The sequence below is a fragment of the Dendrobium catenatum genome, unplaced genomic scaffold (assembly GCF_001605985.2).
Source record: "Dendrobium catenatum unplaced genomic scaffold, ASM160598v2 fragScaff_scaffold_879, whole genome shotgun sequence".
NCBI lineage: Eukaryota > Viridiplantae > Streptophyta > Magnoliopsida > Asparagales > Orchidaceae > Dendrobium > Dendrobium catenatum.
This window is the reverse complement of record NW_021319341.1, coordinates 1326041-1332175: the sequence shown is the minus strand read 5'-3', so window position 1 is coordinate 1332175 and position 6135 is coordinate 1326041.

Here is a 6135-nt window from a genome sequence, read left to right as displayed (position 1 = left end):
TTTTCGGCGGAATTAAGACGTCGGAAAATTAAAAAAAAAAATAATTAAAAAAATCACCTGCTCTCCCGCCCGGCAGCCAGCTTGACCTCTCCGAATGCTGCCCGTGTGTGCTAGCCCAGCACCCCGCTCCCGTGCCACCCCAGCAGCTCGCTCCTACTCCCGTGTTTGTCAGTCTAGCAGCTCGCTCCCACGCCAGCCAGCTCCCACGCCCCACAGCCCATGCTCCCGCGCCCGTGTGCTCCCGCACCAGCCTAGCAGCCCGCCCACTCCCGCACCCGTGCTTGCCAAGGGTTTTGAACCCGGGTGGGTTGGGGAGAGTTTCAAACACCCAACCAAATTGCTGAACAGGTAAATATATTTTAAATGTCAATTTTTTATATTTAACATATATTTTGACACAAAATCAAGTTAATAAATAAAATTAAATATACTAACTAATTTAATTATAAAAATAACTAATAAAAATTAATATTTACTAACTAATTTTAAAATGAGGGCGAAATCTCTGGGTAGTGTCTTATCTACAAACCCATCTGCCTTCCAAAATTTACCTCGGAACTTAGTTTATTAATAGCTTGTTCAAATTTGGTTCTTGTTTTATTCGAGCTTTATTATTATTTTTTTATGTTTAATTCATTTAAATTAATGGTGTTCATGCTTGGTTCATATTCAATTCGTTTAGTGCTTATCAAGCTTTAAACTAACAAGCCTTAACGAGCAATGTTCATGATCATATTTAGCGAATTTTTTTACACTATCAAACAAGCATGTTCATGAACAAATCTAATGAGTATTCTTGAGCTATCAAATGAGCAAGATTATGAATTTATACATAACTTGTATTTTTTAGCTACCAAATGAGCTTGTTCATAAACAAATGATCAATTATTCATCCTTTATTTGTTCATGAACATTTTAAACAAACAATCTAGCAAACATTGACAAATGCAACTTTAGAGGAAGGCACTCGAGGTAGGGACTTGTGAATGGTCGTTTATATAATTCTCTATTAATAATAGTAAAGTTTATTGCCTACCTCTAAATTAAGTTGCATTGTAGCAATTAAATCTTCAAGAAGCACACCACCTTTAAAGAAGGACATGATGGGATTGATCCAAGATGTCTCTCTTGGTTCATCAATTGATTGTATAACTCATGGACCTTGGATACTCGGGAAGTGAATATCCTTAATACACTTTCCCTTGAAGACGTCACTAGTTGTAGATGTAGCAAGTTTGGAGAGAACATTTGCTCGCGCATTCTGCTCCTGAAGCATATAAATGATTTGATGCTCTCTTATATAGGTTAAAAACGACTTTACTAACTTATAGTACTCAGCTAGCTATGGGTTATGAACATCAAACTCCCCTTCCACCTGAGAGGTGACTAATTAGAAATCAATGTGGACCACCAAGTTTTGTACTTCGCAGTCGATTTCTAGCCTTAATCCGGCAAAGAGGGCCTCATATTCAGAAAAATTATTTCTTGTAGGAAACTTCAGTCGAGGTCCATATTTAAGGCTAGTTTGTTCTGGGGAGATTAATAAGATTCTAGCATCGATACCAAAACTTCCATAAGTTCCATCGACATGTAAGGTCCAGTTCGAGGAAGAAGGAGAAGCACTCAGCAATTTGTTTGAGAATGGAATGATGCACTCGACTAAAACTTTTTCCAATAACTGCGACTTGATATCAGACCTAGGGAAGTACTGGATGTCGAATTCTCCTACCTCCACCTACCACTTGATTAATCTTCCAAATGCCTCAGGCTTTTGGAGAATGTTTCTCAACGATAGATTTATATAGATTCCATTCATATAAGATTGAAAATAAGGGCATAACTTTATGGCCGAGAAAACTAATGTCAAAACTATCTTATCTGCTAGTGGATAACGTCCTTCTATCTTAGAAAAAAATTTGTTGATGTAATAGTTAGGATGCTGTATAGTATTCTCTTATCGGACTAAGATAGAACTGATGGCCTGAGCAAGAATAGCCATGTACAAATATAACTTTTCTCTAAGCATTGGTTTATAAAGTAGTGGTGGGGATATCAAATGCTTTTTTAGTTGTTAAAAGGCTTTTTAGTATTCATCAGTCTATTGAAATTTCGAGCTGTGAGCACCTCTAAGGAACTTAAAAAGAGTACATATTTGTCTCCTGAGCAAGTCAAGAAATGAAAGAGTGTTTCAATCCTTCCATTTAGTCTCTAGACTTTCTTGATATTTCTCGGGGGAACCATGTCCCTCAGTGCCTTGATCTTCTGAGGATTTTCCTCAACCCCTTGGCGGGTTACCATAAACCCTAAGAACTTTCTAGAGGCGACTCCAAAAGCACACTTGGTAGGATTGAGTTGCATGTTATAGTGTCGTAGTAGGTGGAAGCACTATTCCAAGTCAGGTATATCTTAAGATTTTTCAATATATTTTACCAACATATAATCGACATAAACTTTCATAGTGCGTCTGATAAGGTATTTGAAAATCTTATTCATAATGCATTGATACGTTGCTCCAATGTTCTTGAGCCAGAATAACATCACCAGATAATAGTAAAACCCCTTATCTGTTTGTAAGATGCTCCCTCCTCATCAGTATGATCCATCTTTATTTAATTATATCTAATGTAGGCATATATGAAGCTCAGTACTTGATGTCTAGAGGTGGTAAGACTAACTGATCAGTACAGGGAAGCAAAAAACTATTTTTTTGGCAGGCTTTATTGAGATCTGTATAGTTTATGCACATTCTCCCGACTCCACTTTCCTTCTGAACCCTAACGATGTTTACCAACTAATTGGGGTAGTGCACTTCCCTTATAAATCCAGCATCAAAAAGCTTATTAACTTCCTGCTCAATTTTCTGCTGACTATATGGTGCAAAGTTTCACTTCTTTTGGATTACTGGCTTACACGCCAGGTTGACCATGAGGGAATTCATAATTACGTATGGGTTTATTCTGAGCCTATTGGATGGATTTCATACAAAAACATCTTGGTTTATGCGCAGGTATATACATTTTCTTATATTCATCTAAGAGAAGTTATCCAATCTACAATATCTTTGAAAGGTACTTATTTGATAGAGAGACACAAGCAAGGTCTTCTATGGGGGAAGCCATCTAAGAAATATACTCATTCTTAAGATCAAAATTATCAATGCTTAAGGTAAATGATGGGTATGGTTGAGCCTGCTTAAGATAGTAGGATTATGCTACTAGTTGATCTCCTCGTACTATACCAATTCCTACTATGGTGAAAAAAAATTAGTTTGAGGTGAGGGATTGAAGCTATAATCTCAAAGATTGATTGGAGAGGCCTTCTAAAGATAGTGTTATAGGCCTATTCTGATTTTACCAAAATAAAATAGATGGAGTGTGTAACCTATCAGGGGAATTCTCCAAGTATAACTGGAAGATTAATCGTTACTTTTAATTATAAAGGTCAATTGTCAAATCCGTATAATGGACCTGCAGCCAGCTGCAGTTTCTCTTTGGGGAGGCATATATTGAGAAAGGTAGAGTAGAATATGATGTCTATATAGCTCCAATTGTCGACCAAGATCCTCTTTACATTATAGCATGGATCGCCAATCCTTGTACTAATTACGAGTGGATCTTGATGAGGGGCTTTATTCCTTATAAGTCAAAAACATCAAAAGCAATGGAGTGATCAGTGCGAGACTTCTTTGGTGTTGGCTTTTTATTGGTTGCAATCAAGACTTGACTGGATAATGATGGGGCCCTGACAATGGTTTCAGTTTCCCCAACCACTTGATGATTATTCGACAATTGCTTTTACTGTTGATTTTGCCCACAATGGAGCTAGTTTCATCTCGAGCAGGTAGTATTTGGATAAATTATCATAGATATCCTTGTTAGATTAGTCTCCCAATTTTTTCCTTGAGTTGCCTGTATGCTTTGGTATTGTGTCCACGACTACGATGGAAGTGGCAGTATTGCTCCTAATTTCCAATGTTAGGCTTCAAATGATGTGGCCACTTTATGTTCTCCTGATCTCGAATGGCCGTCAACACATTTGATTGAGATACATTAAGTGGTGTGTACTCCTTTTCTTGGTGAGACTCTCATCACAGTTATGTGGGCCAAGGTGTAAACAATAGTTTCCTTTCTTCTTCCACTGTCAGGATGGATTCTCCATCCTTGATGAATTTTTAAGCTTCCCATTTATTTATTCAAATTACTTTCTTTGAGCATTAATCACTTCATCGACAGAGATTTGTGCCTCTACATGATGGATCAGATCAATGTATAAATAAATGGTGTCTCATATAAGTGCTGAGTAAAATAGGCCATGACGGAGCACTCCGAGGAAAACTCCTTTAAGTAGTTCAGGATCCACCCCCCAAAATTTGTTGAGCCTTAGTAGAAAATCTTTGAAAGTACTCTTTGACGGACTCATTTTTATTCTGGTGAATTCCTGAGAGGTGGGATAAATCTTTAACCATTCTCTAATTGGAAACAAATTATTCAATAAATACTTAGGTCAATTTGACGAACATTTGAATGGTTCCAATTGGAAGTAAATAGAACTATGTTCGAGGTTCCCATTAAGGGTGGCAGGAAAAAATTGGCAGATTAGTACATCTTACACTAGATGTGCATGATGTTCTATAGTGATTGATATATTCGTACGGGTCGGATATTCCGTCATAGGAATCGATGTTCGATAGCTTGAATCCTGCTGGAATGGGATATTGAATGATGGATTCAATTAGGGGTGATGACTTTTAGGAGTCCCACTAATGAAGAGATTATCTTCCACCTCCTATGAGAAACTCTTCTAGGACAAATCTTTATATTTCATGTCATAGGGCATTACAGGATAGCAACAATGTATTGTTAGGCTAAGTCCTCGGGGACGTCTGGAGGAATGCAAGGTTTGTGATCTATGCACGAAGGATGGATAGAGGTTATTGTGTCAACAAGCTCATTGTCTTGATATGTCAGAAGATGCATCATTGGCAGAGGAAGAGAAATCTCAACATGAAGATGCTCAGGTTGAACATCTTCAACCCCTAGTGGGTCTCAAGGGAGAAGAATTTCTTCTTGTGGTACTAACGCCACTCGTTGAGTCTCTAGTAGAAGTAAAATGATCTTATTCTAAGATTCCTCCATCTTTCTGATGCAATCTTCCAGGAAGGGTCCTGATGTCCCTTCCCTCGTAGGGTTTCACTCATCGGAGTGAATAGAGGATGATGTCTGGCATCCCTGGTTCATAAAAGGATTTTTGGATTAGTGTAAGTTGGATTAGGAGACTCCTAAGATGCGATGGCTATACCTGTTAGCCATCGAAGTGCTGCCTAGGATAGTGGGATTGAAGTTTTATATGGCACCAAACTGTTACGAGCAAGAATATACGTGTCAAAAGTGTTATAATCCTACATCTTAGCATTATACGAATATCCAATTCACACATAGAGAATAGAATATTTTTTACATGGAAAATCCTGGTAAGAGAAAAAACCACGGGGCCTAGCCCAATTGAAAATGATTTCACTAGAATTTGAGTAGATAACAGTGGGTTGACTCGCCCTCAAGTGCGATCAGATTACAAATATCAACTTTACAGTTAAAATTTAGGGTAGATAAAAATCTGATGTCATGTGGTAGTCCGGCGGACCTTCAAGGTCACTTGGAAGTATGACATCACTTGGAAATTTGGGTGTCAGTTAGTAGAACTCTGGTGTTCATCGATGGTTCAATGGAACTCTGACATCAAGCAGTGGTCTGGTTAAAGTTTGGGGAACTCCAAGTGTTAATTAGTGGTTTGGCAGAATTATGGGTGTCAGGTGGTGGTCCAATGAAACTCTGTGCATCAGATGGTGGTCAGGCGGAACTCTGGATATCAGGTGATGGCCCAACAGAACTCTGGGCATCATGTGGTGGTCCAGTAAAACTCCGGCATCAGGTGATGGTCCGACGGAATTCTGACATCAGGTGGTGGTTTGGCGAAACTTTTGGTGTTAGGTTATGGTCTGGTAGAACTCAAGGCATCATGTGGTAATTTGAGAGAGCTGTTAGGTTCAAGTCGTGGACCGGTAAAACTCTGGCATTAGATGGTGGTCTGAGGGAACTCCAGGTATCAAGTGGTGGTCTGGAAAAACGCCAGGCATCA